Source organism: Dermochelys coriacea, chromosome 26 (genome assembly GCF_009764565.3).
Source record: "Dermochelys coriacea isolate rDerCor1 chromosome 26, rDerCor1.pri.v4, whole genome shotgun sequence".
Lineage (NCBI taxonomy): Eukaryota > Metazoa > Chordata > Testudines > Dermochelyidae > Dermochelys > Dermochelys coriacea.
In genome coordinates, this window is record NC_050093.1 from 7,209,058 (window position 1) to 7,224,779 (window position 15,722).

Consider the following 15,722-nt stretch of genomic DNA (forward strand, 5'->3'; position numbering starts at 1 on the left):
CACTATCGTAGGAGAGGCTTTACTAGTTATCTTCCCCAATGTAATTTTTGCCCAGACGGACTCTGTCTTATCCATTGCATCGCTTCTTATTTCTTTACATTCTATCTCATCATTGATATACAATGCTACTCCACCACCTTTACCTTTCTTTCTGTCTTTCCTAAACGGCACACACCCTTCAATACCTGTAGTCCAGTCATGACTACTATTCCACCATGTTTCTGTTATCCCTATACTATCTGGTTTCACTTCCTGCCCCAGTAGCTCTAGTTCCTCCATTTTGTTACCTAGGCTCCTCGCATTGGTGTACAAACATCTTAATTTTTGCTGTTTGGCCTCGCTCACATTTTGTACCCTATTAGGCACAGTCATTCTACAGCCAGTATAACCTATTAGACTAGTATCCACACCGCCCTCGCTCCTTATATACATTCTCCTACCCACGGCTGTATCCTTTCTTACTTCGTCTGCTTCCCTCTCAATGCTAAAATCTGGCGTGGAGATTACCTGGACATCTCCAGCCATCTCCCCCTAATTCCTAGTTTAAAGCTCTCTATCAATTGTGCCAGCCTCGATCCTAGAAGTCTATTTCCTTCCCTACTCAGATGAAGTCCAACCCGAGAGAACTGTCCTCTGTCTGTGAATGCCTCCCAGTGGCCATACATCCCAAAGCCCTCCTTATAGCACCACTGCCTAAGCCATCTGTTGACAGTCATAATCTTGTCAGACCTCTGTTGCCCTTCTCTAGGAACAGGAAGGATCCCGCTAAAGATCACCTGAGCCTCAATTTCCTTAAGCGTCTTCCCCAGCCTAGCATAGTCTCCCTTAATACTTTCCAGCGAGAATCTAGCCGTATCATTTGTTCCCACGTGAAGGATAATTAGGGGATTCTTTCCCGCTCCCTTAAGGATCCTTTTCAACCTCAGGTCTACATCCCGTATCTTAGCACCCGGAAGACAGCACACCCTTCTATTCTCTGGATCAGCTCTAGTTAACGGCCTTTCCATTGTCTTCAGTGGACTCTGGATCAGTCCCATATATCATTACCTAGAAATGAATACAAGCTTTAATTAGTACCATCCTGAATTTCTTCCGCCGCTCAGCTTTTTGTACTTAGGTATTTTATTCTTACTTCTCATTTATGTTGCCAGTTTCCTGCCTTAGACGGTTAATGTGTTTTATCTAATTGCCTCGCTTCTTGGGAATGCTGCAATCAGGGAAATATTGACTGCTCATTATTTAAAAAAAAATGCAAACCAGCATGGATTTTTGTGAGGTATAGTCCATCTGCAGGCCAAAAGATCCCCAAGGGAAAGTGTCACATTCATATGCACCATTCAAATATCTGCAAAATATCCAGAAACATTTAAGACCAATATGGAGACAATGCCGGCTTTTAAAAAAATCATTAAGGGACAGCGGTCAACTTCATTCTAACAAGGCTACTTCTGGAGTAAGATACTACTTGTGAGTAAACTGCTATGCGCCAGAGACTGTAGTTGATTGACATTTACCCATACAAATCTTTCCAAGCTGAGTCACCCAGTAGTAACTGCTAGCCTCATCTGCATTTTTGTTTTTACACCTGTGTTAACCCAAAAAGGGAGAGTCTGCTTCTCCCTGAGCCATGCTATTAGCCTGACTTCTCCTATTTAGCACAAAGCATTCATCAGAAGTCATCCTACGTAGCGCAAGGAGCTAGCACATAGCTCAGCAGGCCAGAGATGGACAAGGGCAACAAATCTGGAGGAATTTTAAAAGCCCTATAAGTGGGAGTCAGGTGAGTGTTACCAAGGCCAGGTGACGCTACCTGAGGATCTGGCTCTTGTTTTTTTAAGAGGTGAAAGATTTTGGACCATGAGTCTGCAGCATGGGTTCTGTAGCATATTCTGTGCTTGTGGAATCATAGTATACACATGCTAAGCCAAGGGTAAGCAGTAAGCCAAGGGTAAACGGATCTCATCGGTGATGGGCTCAAGGTGCAAAATGTGGATTGGAGTCTGGGTTTGGATTTCAAACCTCCTGAAATTGGGAGCTGCTCAGAACTGGGGTTTTGGTTTGGCCCATCTCCTGATCGAGCGTTAGGGCATGAGCTGATCACCAGAAGGGTGAGGAAAGAATGCTCTGCCTATCCACAATCAAACCACAACCATCTGCCTCTAACGGATGAAGCATTAGACTACTGCCAGAAGGATGGATATCGGACTTAATGAACCAACGTGATAAATCCTGTGTTTCACTGTAGAGCACAAACAAATCACACTGAGACAGACAAAACACACGTACATACTGTATGCTGGTCATGTGAGCTGCACACGGAATGAAGTTGGGTGTCTTTAGTTCCTAAAAGCTGCTGAAGAACCATCTTGCATTTCCTTCTCTTTGCCACTGGATGGAGTCAGGAAACTACACGTGGTGATTGGGGGAGGTCTTGGATGATTGGAGAAAGACAAATGTAGTGCCCATCTTTAAAAAAAAAAAAAGGGGGGGGGAAGAAGGAAAATGTGGGGAATTACAGACCGGTCAGCCTCACCTCAGTCCCTAGAAAAACCATGGAGCGGGTCCTCAAGGAATCCATTTTGAAGCACTTGGAGGAGAAGAAGGTGATCAGGAACAGTGTACATGGATTCGCCATGGGCAAGTCATTCCTGACCAACCTGATTGCCTTCTATGATGAGAAAACTGGCTCTGTGGATATGGGGAAAGCGATGCATGTAATATACCTTGACTTTAGCAAAGCTTTTGATACAGTCTCCCAAAGTATTCTTGCCAGCAAGTTAAAGAAGTATGGATTGGAAGAAAGGACTATAAGGTGGATACAAGCTGGCTAGATCATTGGGCTCAATGGGTAGTGATGAATGGCTCTGTCTAGTTGGCAGTCAATATCAAGCAGAGTGCCCCAGAGGCTGGTTGCGTTCAACATCTTTAATGATTGCACTCTCAGCAAGTTCACAGATGATACTAAGCTGGGGGCAAAGGTAGATATGCTGGAGGGTAGGGATAGGGTCCAGAATGACCTAGACAAAGCTGAGAATTGGGCCAAAAGAAATCTGATGAGGTTCAACAAGGACAAGTGTAGAGTTCTGCACTTAGGACGGAAGAATCCCATGCACCACTACAGGCTGGGGACCGACTGGCTAAGCGGCAGTTGTGCAGAAAAGGACCTGGGAATTACAGTGAACGAGAAGGTGGCTATGAGTCAGCAGTGTGCCCTTGTTGCCGAGAAGGCTAATGGCATATTGGGCTGCATTAGTAGGAGCATTGCCAGCAGATTGAGGGAAGTGCTTATTCCCCTTATTTGGCACTGGTGAGGCCACATCTGGAGTACTGCGTCCAGTTTTGGGCCCCCCACGACAGAAGGGATGAGACAAATTGGAGAGAGTCCAACGGAGGGCAACAAAAATTATTCGGGGGCTGGGGCACATGACTTATGAGGACGCTGAGGGAACTGGGGTTATTTAGTCTGCAGAGATTAATACAAGCTGTCTCCTTGTTGCAGGAAAGCTTTCCTTTTGGACTGAGCCAGCTTGTCATGTTCCATTCACATGTGTTGTGTCACCCGTCGTCAGGAGGCACTGCCTTGCACTCAGACTTGCCGCAACTCAACATTCTGTGAGCACTGTAACAGGGTAAAACACAATGTTTCAAAAACCAGGGCAGGACAGAAATGGAATGCTGCTGGTTCGTCTCACGCGAGGACCGGGTAAGCCAAGCAGGAGCCAGCCCTCAAAGTGGAGATCGTGCAGCAATCAAGAGAGATTTCACTAGCCCCGGTTTTGAGTTTCAGCTGAGCTTTGCGCCACCTTTGCATCCCCAGGCTCTGAATAATGTGCAGTAGAGCAGCCTCATGAACTGCTCTTACGGCAGCTGCTGTGAGTCAAGGCAGCTGCCCACAACAGCCTCATTCCTTCTCCTCCACAAGCCACGACTCTGCCATATCCTTACATCGGGCTGGGACAGGGCTCCTCTGCCAGCCTTATCTAGCCCAGGGAAGCCACTATATCAGCAAATTCCCAGGTGGCTTTTTCCACCTTTTTTACGTTCCCTGACACAGCTAACATGCAGGAGCCGCACATAACCCAGACCTGGGACAAGATTTGCAAAGGGATGAGCCTGTGACAAAAGTTTGGTTCCAGCTCCCAACAGCCCCAGAGTCAAGTTTATCCTTCATGTGTGAGTGATGAATTCTGCCTTCCTGCAGCTGGGCCTACAAAATGCTTATGGGGGGAGGGGGGGAAGAAAGAGAGAGGGAGAGGAAATCCATTTTATCCCCACGAGACATTTCAACATGATTTTTTGTTTGCTTTCCTCTAATTTTCTTTTACATTTTTAGGGTTTCATCAAAATACATGCCTCTAGCTTTCATCCAGATCATACCACACGATCCATTGCTACAGCCAAGCTCTACGATATAACCGCATTTGCTCCAACCCCTCAGACAGAGACAAACACCTACAAGATCTCTATCATGCATTCCTACAACTACAATACCCACCTGCTGAAGAGAAGAAACAGATTGACAGAGCCAGAAGAGTACCCAGAAGTCACCTACTACAGGACAGGCCCAACAAGGAAAATAACAGAACGCCACTAGCCATCACCTTCAGCCCCCAACTAAAACCTCTCCAACGCATCCTCAAGGATCTACAACCTATCCTGAAGGACGACCCATCACTCTCACAGATCTTGGGAGACAGGCCAGGCCTTGCTTAAAGACAGCCCCCCAACCTGAAGCAAACACTCACCAGCAACCACAACTACTAACCCAGGAACCTATCCTTGCAACAAAGCCTGTTGCCAACTGTGTCCACGTATCTATTCGGGGGACACAAACGTAGGGCCTAATCACAACAGCCACACTATCAGAGGCTCGTTCACCTGCGCATCTACCAATGTGATACGCCATCATGTGCCAGCAATGCCCCTCTGCCATGTACATTGGCCAAACTGGACAGTCTCTATGTAAAAGAACGAATGGACACAAATCAGACGTCAAGAATTATAACATTCAAAAACCAGTTGGAGAACACTTCAATCTCTCTGGTCACTCGATCACAGACCTAAGAGTGGCTATACTTCAACAAAAAAGCTTCAAAAACAGACTCCAACGAGAGACTGCTGAATTGGAATTAATTTGCAAACTGGATACAATTAACTTAGGCTTGAATAGAGACTGGGAATGGATGAGTCATTACACAAAGTAAAACTATTTCCCCATGTTATTTCTCCCCCCCACTGTTCCTCAGATATTTTTGTTAACTGCTGGAAATAGCCTACCTGGCTTGTCACCATGAAAGGTTTTCCTCCTTCCCCCCCCCCCCCCCCCCCGCTGTTGGTGATGGCTTATCTTAAGTGATCACTCTCCTTACAGTGTGTATGACAAACCCATTGTTTCATGTTCTCTCTGTGTGTATATAAATCTCCCCTCTGTTTTTTCCACCAAATGCATCTGATGAAGTGAGCTGTAGCTCACGAAAGCTTATGCTCTAATAAATTTGTTAGTCTCTAAGGTGCCACAAGTACTCCTTTTCTTTTTGCGAATACAGACTAACACGGCTGCTACTCTGAAACCCGTCATCAAAATAATTGAAATCCAAAGATCCGACTGTGGTGGTGTTGCTGAAAACCCCCCAAAAACCAACCACCACTGAAGCCCCCAAAACAAATAAACCCAAAACAGTTTGGGTTGTTCTGGGTTTCATGGGGGGGGCGGGGAAAACCCAACTTTTCAATGAAAATTGACATTTTCCCATGAAAAATTCTTTAGTTGAAGTCGTTTTCTGCTGAAAAAAGTGTTTCAGTGGAAAATTTTCATGCATTTTTAATCACTGGCCCCACTGTTAGCGTAGCTAAAAGCGTGGTAGAGGACTATGCTTTTGGAGCTAAAGGATATGTGACTCCTAGTTCCTGTGGCGAGGGTTTAAGCGGTAGATAGGTGGTGCATAGACAATGCACTGACCGCTGCAAAAAGCAAGAACTCCACCCAAAATGAAATTAAGAGGCAGCAGGTTTAAAAAACTAACAAACAAACAAAAGGAAGTATTTCTTCCTACAACACAGTCAACCTGTGGAACTCCTTGCCAGAGGATGTTGTGAAGGCCAAGACTGTAACAGAGCTCAAAAAAAGAACTAGGTAAGTTCATGGAGGATAGGTCCCTCAATGGCTATTAGCCAGGCTGGGCAGGGATGGTGTCCCTAGCCTTTCTTTGCCAGAAGCTGGGAATGGGAAAAGGGGGATGGATCACTTGAGGATGACCTATTCTGTTCATTCCTTCTGGGCCCTGGCATTGGCCACTTTTGGAAGACAGGATACTGGGCTAGATGGACCTTTGGTCTGACCCAGTCTGGCTGTTCCATGCTGTGGTTTCTACAATTGTCCATGCTGTGTGCAGCACCCGGATCCATTACAAGGGACACTCAGACCTGGGATTCTGTCCGTGGCCTGTCTCTAGTACGTTTTCTTCACAGACTCAGGACAAACATTTATTGTGGAGCCTTGGACTGTCACTCACTTGCAGCGTCTTTCCATCAGTGCTTGCTGGGGGACACATTCCTCTCAGGGTACATCTACACTGCACACAAAGGTGTGATTGTAGCTTTGATCTAGTTAGCACAGGTAAGAATAGTGGTAAGAAAATGCAGTGGCCCGAGTTCGCAACCTCAGAATACAGAGCCAGGCTCCCCAGCTGGCTTGTACTCTGGTTGCTAGCCCAAGCTGAACCCCACGGCACCATGTTTGCACTATTGTGACCCATTACCTGTGCTAGCTAAATTAAAGTCTACCCGTGCTCCAATCACACTTTGACTTACAGTGTAGACCCTCAGTTATACACGTGAGGCCCCACTGAAGTCAGAGTGGGTTAGCAGGCACCACCTTGCAACCTGGAATTTGGGCCTGCAGGCTTCAAATATAGAGGAAGAGCTGCATGAAAAGCCTGTCAAATACATTTTCCTCCTGCTCTTCATGCAGAAGTCCCATAAACATTGAGAGTTACGCATGTCCAGGAAGAATGAGAAGAAGCTGCCGTGTTGCCTGCTAAACATAAAGTGTAGTAACTAAAGAACAACTCACTACTGGAATAGTATGTGCTAGAGAAATCAGAGTTAGCGACATAATTTTCTAAGTGCACGGTGCCCATTAATACTTATCAAAGCGCTCTACACACGGCAGCTAATTAATGCCAACAAGCCTGCGTTGCAAATGTAATAAAGTTACTGTTGAGGTTTTGCAGATGGAGAAACAAAAATGCTATATGGCCTGCCCCACGTCACAGAGGAAGTCAGTCTTAGAGCCAATATTAAAATCCAGGTGTTTGTTTCCAAGTCCTGTGCACACATCATAAGGAGTATGCACTGCTTAAATCCAAACAAACAATTAGAGGCTTAGGCCAGGAGATCGGTTCTCTGCTCTGGGGTGAATTTCACCCTAAACTGCGTAAGCTACAGATAAACTGGCTTATGCTGCCAGAGTGAACTGCTTCCTCTCCTCTACAGAGGCACTCCTGTCTGTGAGCAAATCTCACACCCAGGGCCATATTAACTGGGCTGAACCCCGAGCTGGTGGACTTCTCTGCTGCTCTGGTTTTTGGCTTATGTTTATCACGGTGTTTATAGTTATCAGCATTATCTCCCAGCTTTGCAGTGCAGAAATGCCGAGTTGTGCGTTTACCAGCAGAGTGTTCACCTTCTTGCATAGCATAGGAGGACTTTTTCAGTAAGGTGAGCTGTTAGAAGAAATGCTGAGTTACAGAATAGCACTGGCACGACCTTTCAAACCACTAATTAAATATCCAAGCTGTCTGTGATGTCAATTATGGGGCTCATTTTCTGGGACATTAACTTTCAAGATGATATCGTCAGCAGAGTTTTCTTGACTGTGGGGAAAAAAATATGCCTCTATGTAGGCTTGACCAATGGCTTTGAATTGAATAGAAAGACTCCTTTCCTTCAGTGGACTTTGGAGTCAGCTTTATATTTGACTACAGAGCTTTGTTTTTTAATAATCTAGTTAGTCTGGGTAGCAAATAGAACTGGTATACTCTGAATTTAGTTCCTAATTCGAATCACACAGAAATTATTGCAAGATAAGGAAGGAGATTTCGGAGATCCTGGTTTCAAATACTGTCCCCCTTCAAACAAATGAACCTGCACTCCCAGTCTGATCCTGCTGCATGCCCTTTCAATTAAGTCGTTTTGAATCAAAGCATCCATACGCGGAATTACAAGAATAAAACTATAGCCTTATACCCAGCGGAGACAAGTTTTAAGTGAACAGCACTCAACACCTTATTAGGAGAAATGCACCTAAAAAGTCCTCTAACAAGTCTTCTTACCCGTTTGGGGTTAGAACTGATTTAAGAATATCAGATCTACCAATGGCTCCTTCAAGCAAACCAGGTATATTCAGCAAAGCATCCAAACATTTGCTCAACTCTGATTTCAGTGGGGTTTAAGCGCCTGCTTAAGCGCTTTCGCACACATATAAATGCTTTGTTGAATGGACGCCACTGTTCGTTGTAAGTTACTGTTTACGTAGCGCTAGATTGTCCACCTGTATTCATACTGGTGAGCACTTTAAGAAACAGACCCATTGATTTCTTCCAAGGAAGCGCTCCCAAGCATAACCGAGAACTACCTCAGTATTCGGTTAACATGCAGTACAGTTTGCATTGTTTGTTAGGGTATGGCTATAATAGAAATGTTACAGCTGCAGCACTCTAGCATAAAACACTTGCTACAGCAACAAAAGAGGTTCTTCTGCCATTGTAGTAAATCCACCACTCCGAAGGCAGGAGAATTGGAAGCATTCTCCCATCCACCTAGTGGTGTCTACACTGGAGCTTAAAATCAACTTAACTACGTTGCATAGGGTGTGAAATTTTTCACAAGCCTGAGCCATGTAGTTAAGACAACTTAGCTTTTAGCATAGACCAGCCCTTACTTCCTATGACTGACAAAAATCAAACTCCCCCAGAGTTACGTGCAATCCTGGATTCTAATGAGCGGCTCAAGCACTAGGCAGACAATCCTATTTCACACAACAGCAATCTTTCTTCTGAAGGGTTCTATTAATGTACCTCACAGCTTGTTCAACATTATTCTATTACAGCATGATTGGAGATTACTTCCAGAGCTAGCTGGTGTAGGCCTTGCATGAACAATGAAAGAAAACAGAAGACAGACAAGACATTAGCAAACAATAAAGCATGAATTCATAAGTGATCTTGTAAATATATAGCCAATAGATGGAGAGTAACATGAGAGAAGCTTTCGTGAGCCTCAGCTCACTTCATTGGAGTAAGCTGTAGCTCACGAAAGCTTATGCTCAAATAAATGTGTTAGTCTCTAAGGTGCCACAAGTACTCCTTTTCTTTTTGCGAATACAGACTAACACGGCTGCTACTCTGAAATATGAGAGAAGCTTGCAGCTGCAGGTTTGTTTACTAGCGCACTGTAGCACATGGACAGCTCATGATTTATACAGGCATTGACTGTAGTGCACGTGTTAGTCATTTTTAGATGATGTATACAATTTCATTTATGATTATATACTTTGGAGTTGAGGTGCACCCTAACCTGCCCCCCGCCTGAGCCTCCGGTGTAGCTTTATGAAATGCCAATAAAGAAACCTCAGTGACAAGGTCGAATTTGAATCGAATTTTTGCATTCAAGGTAACTGGATAAAGTGTTCTGGATCAGCAGAGTGGAATAGGTCTGAGGGAATCCCAACAGCTGGAAAATGCAATTTCCATCCCATGAAAAATTTCAATTTTTGGGGGGGGGGGGGCGCAATAATCTGAATTGGAAAAAAAAGTAAAAAAAAAAAATTCGCTACAGGAAAAATTGCGAAAAATTCCATTTTGGGGAGAACTGAAATGTAATATTCTGGCTTGCTCCTGACTGTCTGGCTCCCTGAGCAGCTGCCTGACCCCACAGGCAGCCAATTCCCTGAGGAGTCAGGCAGCCAGGTAACATGCCTGGTTTCTGACAAATGTTTTGACAGAACTGGCATATTCCCATAGTAAGTTTTGATTCTGTAGAATTTGCATTTGCAATGGGAAAAAAAAGTGTTCCACCAGAATTTTTTTTTGACTAGCTCTAATGACTTCATCCCACCCCTTTATTGATTACAAGATGATCAAGATCATTCTTGGTAGCTGAACAAACTTGGAATGAGTAGGTTGGTCTAGCAAAAACACTTTGCTCATTGTGACCTGAACATAGAGGTCACACAGTCAAGCTTCATATCTAGGTTGGCAGAGGTTTAGAACTTTAAAGAAACGGCATGCAAGTCACAGAAGGGAGGGAAATGATCCTTAACAGATGGTTTAGCAATATAGGATTTGCCATAGATTAGAGTTTGGTCCATTGAGTCCAGGATGCTACAGCCAGAAATAGCCAATACACAATAATTGAGAGGAAGGTAGCAGCAAATATAATGCACCTGGCCATCTGTGTAACGCTGTTCCTAGAAAAAAAGGGAGTATTTATGGCACCTTAGAGACCAACAAATTTATTTGAACATAAGCTTTTGTGAGCTACAGCTTACTTCATCGGATGCATGTAGTGGAAAATACAGTGGAGAGATTTTATATACACAGAGAACGTGAAACAATGGGTGTTACCATACAGACTGTAATCAGAGTGATCAGGTAAGGTGAGCTATTACCAGCAAGAGAGCAGGGGGCGGGGGGAACCTTTTGTAATGATAATCAAGGTGGAACGTTCCCAGCAGTTGACAAGAACAGAAGGGGGGGGGGGGGGGGAAATAGTTTTACTTTGTGTAATGACACATCCACTCCCAGTCTTTATTCAAGCCTAAATTAATTGTATCCAGTTTGCAAATTAATCCCAATTCAGCAGTCTCTTGTTGGAGTCTGTTTTTGAAGTTTTGACTTGGAACCACGCTTCCTCAGCTCTCGTCCCCTGATGCCCCTACTCTACTTGCACCACATTGATGACATCTTCATCCTCTGAACCCATGGAAAAGAAGCCCTTGAGGAATTTCACCATGATTTCAACAAGTTCCATCCCACCATCAACCTCAGCCTGGACCACTCCACACAAGAGATCCACTTCCTGGACACTATGGTGCTAATAAGCGATGGTCACATAACCACTACCCTATACCGGAAAGCTACTGACAGCTATGTTTACCTACATATCTCCAGCTTTGATCCAGAACACACCACACGATCCATTGTCTGCAGCCAAGCTCTACGATACAACCGCATTTGCTCCAACCGCTCAAACAGAGACACACACACACCTTTAAGGTCTCTATCAAGTATTCTAACAATACTAACTTGCTGAAGTGAAGAAGCAGACTGACAGAGCCAGAAGAGTACCCAGAAGTCATCTACTACAGGACAGGCCCAACAAAGAAAATAACAGAACGCCACTAGCCATCACCTTCAGCCCCCAACTAAAACCTCTACAACCTACCCTGAAGGACGACCCATCACTCTCTCAGATCTTGGGAGGCAGGTCAGTCCTTGCTTAAAGACAGCCCCCCAACCTGAAGCAAACACTCACCAGCAACTGCAACTACTAACCCAGGAACCTATCCTTGCAACAAAGCCCGTTGCCAACTGTGTCCACGTATCTATTCAGGGGACACAATCGTAGGGCCTAATCACAACAGCCACACTATCAGAGGCTCGTTCACCTGCGCATCTACCAATGTGATACGCCATCATGTGCCAGCAATGCCCCTCTGCCATGTACATTGATCAAACTGGACAGTCTATGTGAAAGAATAAATGGACACAAATCACACGTCAAGAATTAACACATTCAAAAACCAGTCGGAGAACACTTCAATCTCTTTGGTCACTCGATTACAGACCTAAGAGTGGCAATTCTTCAACAAAAAAAACTTCAAAAACAGACTCCAACGAAAGACTGCTGAATTGGAATTAATTTGCAAACTGGATACAATTAACTTAGGCTTGAATAAAGACTGGGAGTGGATGGGTCATTACACAAAGTAAAACTATTTCCCCATGTTCATTTCCCCTCCTACTGTTCCACACACGTTCTTGCCAACTGCGGGAAATGGCCCACCTTGATCATCACTACAAAAGGTTCCCGCCCCCCCCCCCGCTCCCCTGCTGGTAATAGCTCACCTTACCTGATCACTCTTGTTACAGTCTGTATGGCCACACCCATTGTTTCACGTTCTCTGTGTATATAAAATCTTCAGTCTCTAAGGTGCCAAGAGTACTCCTTTTCTTTATGCGGATACAGACTAACACTGCTGCTATACGGTTCCTGGAAGGGATGAGGGATCACTTTCTGATCCTTGCATGTGCTCAGGATGTTACTGAAGCCTGAAATGAGCTTATCCTTTTCTTAGAATACATAACAAGGGTTCCTAATGATCATAAAATTAGTCAGTATTGTTCTTATCTTCATGCAGAAATGAATTCCACAGGTTAACTCTATATTCTGCAAGCAATAGTTGCTTTCATCTGATCTAAGTTTCCCATTCATTCATTTCATTGAGTGACACGATGGGATTTAATATAGGAATTGCCATACTGGATCCTGCCCTTTGCAGTGGACAGTGCCAGTTTCTTCAGCAAAAGATGCAAGCAAGTCTGTAGTGGGCAGTGGTGGAGTAAGCTGCCCCCAGTGGAAGTTTCTTCCTAACCTGCATTAGTTGGAACTTGACTCATGCCTTGAAGTGTGAAGACTTATATCCCCTGCAAGACTCTTGAATTTTTAAAACCTTTTAACGTAACTCTACATGCTCTCATTAAAGCTGGGCAACGTTTTTCAATGGATAGTGAATTTGCCAAAAAATGCACTGTAAAAACAATTAGTCTCCCAGATCTACTCATTATCCATATAAATATCCAATCCAATAAGCTCTTGCTCTCAATGGTAGCCTGTGGCAATGACTTCCTCAAGCTAAGTAGAAGGAAACTGTTTTGGTTAACATCTCATCCTGGTACAGCCATCCATGGGTTGGAAGTTTGCGTCTCTGTTGTGCAGGGGTATAATGGAGCTGATCCTCAGGATTTCCTTTAGAGCGTGGAACATCACAGCAAGGAAGGGAAAGAATTATCTCACAAGGGTGCCTCCTTTAAAGGGGGTTGAATGTGCCCCCTATACATTGTAATAAGAACAGGTGTCCATAATGAGACAGCTGCTGTGATGACCAGGGAAGTGATTCTAAGACTGCTCTGAGTGGAAGATGAAAGTGTCCCTAGTTTAAACTGAATAGCTTATACCTCTATTAATATCTGAAAATAGGTATGACTGATGAGTCTCCTCTCCTGGCATGTAACAGAGACTCTTCCAAACAGCATACTACCTCTGTTCAATAAATTAATCTTTCTGAAATATATTGTGTTAGAGTCTTGGTCTCTTGCACTGTTGCTGGTTATGAGGTTCATATTGCTCTCCCTTTTAAAGGAATTGTTCCACTTTTGAAGAGATGTAAACGCTTACCAGAAACAAATTATCTGTAACAGAATAGGAGCAAACAGCAGGAGTGTATTCTTGTTGTGATATAAAACTCTGTCATTGGGATGTAAAACAAAAAAGATTCCAAGACACGGTGGGCACCGAAAACAAAGATACCAAAAAGGAGGGATACAAATAAGTAAACCGCCCTTTAACATAATTTCAGATTGGTTTAATATTAGAACACCAGCCAAGTGCTTTCACCAGGATGCTCCGGGAAAACAGGGTTTAAAGGGGCTCTGTCATTGGTCTATGGAGGTAAAAAAATCAAATATGATCTCGAAAGAAGAGCCTCTTGACATTAGTCTCAGTATCCACCTTGTTGTTTTCAGAGAGGACGATTCCACAGAATCCTTTGTCAAAACATTCCCAAAGGGAGTCATAGATTTCCTTGGGATAGTGAGGTGGTATCTTGCTGCCAGGACAAGCAATTCAGAAAAAACTTAACACAAAGCAGCAAGAAACGCATGCGACAATCAGGCCCCCAGTTAAAAAATAATAAATGGATTAAGTGGAATCATATTTACAGTCATTTGGATTATGTAATTTAAGGAACGGAAGGTACTAGACTTGACAGTGATAATAGATAAAATAGATCTGGACAGACCAACTGATGGATAGGACGGTCTTACTGGATCAGACCAATGGTCCATCTCACCCAGGATCTTGTCTCTGGAAGTGGCCAACAGCATCTGCTTCAGAGGAAGGTGCAACCAACCTGCTGGTTCAATGAAATTGCCCTCTTAACTGCCATTAATTAGAGGTTTTCTTATGCCCCAAAGAACAAGTTTATATACTCTTTCCAAAACTTGGGGCTTGTTTGAGTTCCACAGGCTACTTGTGTGGAAAAGTATTTCATATTACCAGTTTTAAATTTGCTATCTTTCAGTGCAGTTGGTACTGACATTCTACCAGCTTTTCTCTTCTTCTGTTAGTATTTCTTAATTACCTGCTCTGACACAGACAAAATAGTACCATATTTTAATGGTGTTGTATAGTTTATCACAACAGGCTTTTAAACAAATTAATGACATGACTGACATTAGGAAGGACAAATACATAGATTTCATACATTTCTATTTATAAAGTGGTCATCAACTGGCAACCATTTTACACAATGCTCCTCTCAACTTAGCCAAGGTTAAAAGGTCACATGCATCAGCAACACAATCTGTACAACAGCACTTGCCTGAAATTGCACTTCAGCTCTTGCAACAGCATTGTGGCATCTCCTCAGACATTGGAATCTTGCCTTCCCCTCAAAGCGTACAAGTAACTCCCCTTAGCACCGCCACCTAGGGAGAATGCAGCCCAGGCCGTCTTGTCTACAATCAATACATTTATTCAGCTTGGCAGTGTGATGTAGCGAATAGCAGATGAAGCTGAGATTAAGAACTTCCGAGGCTGCACAACAGACTGTGCGGATGACCCGAGATGAATTGCTTAACTTCACTGCATCACATTTGCCTTGTCTAGGAAATGGGGCTAACATCACTTACCACCTACCTCACTTACGAGGAGGGGGCGAATCTTAATTTATGTTTGGGCTGTACATTTTAAGTGCCATGTGTTACTGTAACGGCTTAAAATGCATTAAAAATGTCTTTGCTAATGAAGGGCTAGACGCTGCTTTCAGGTGCAGCCCTGAGCAAGAGTGGGTGGGTAAACCGCACCACCCCCAGGAATAGCCCTAGGAGGCAAAATGCCTCGGCCACAATTCCCTTCCTGCTTCCTCCTTACTCTGGTAGCGAACATAGCGTAACCAGCTAGCAAGTGTAAAAAAATAGCGACAGGGAGTGGACAAAGACAAAGCCCCGAATATCTGGACTGTCCAGATAAAAATCGGAACATCTGGTCAGCCTAAGACAACACCCTTTGTACTAGCTCAGCTCTAACTTGCTGGTGGATAAAGAGAGATGGAACCAAGATTCCTGACGCTCCCTCAGCTTGCATGGGAGAAGTAGGAGCAGACACAGAGTACCCATTTATTCCCATACACCTGTACCCAAGGGCAGAGTAGCTTGGCAGGCCTACAAGTTTACCTGGATTGTGAGCTCAACTGTGGAAGAGTGAGTGAAAGTTCATAAAATGCCACAACAATCTTCAACAAATATCAAAGGGTAAAAGGTGGAAAAGCGAGACAGAAAGACCGATTGATATACTTTGAAGACTGTGCCGAGATCACGCCTGGTAAACAAGAACAGCGTGGGACCAGAAATCAATGACCCAACATTGGTGGGTTGGAAATT

The 15,722-nt window shown here is 44.0% G+C and overlaps 1 long non-coding RNA gene across 1 annotated transcript in view; it reads right to left on the reverse strand.

The window, feature by feature from the left end:
• Positions 1–10,571, reverse strand: part of LOC119848785 — a 37,291-nt gene extending 26,720 nt beyond the window's left edge. The window contains exon 1 of the long non-coding RNA XR_006277108.1: positions 10,497–10,571. This is a non-coding gene — a long non-coding RNA (uncharacterized LOC119848785). The remainder of the gene's footprint in view (positions 1–10,496) is intronic.
• Positions 10,572–15,722: the final 5,151 nt, after the last annotated feature.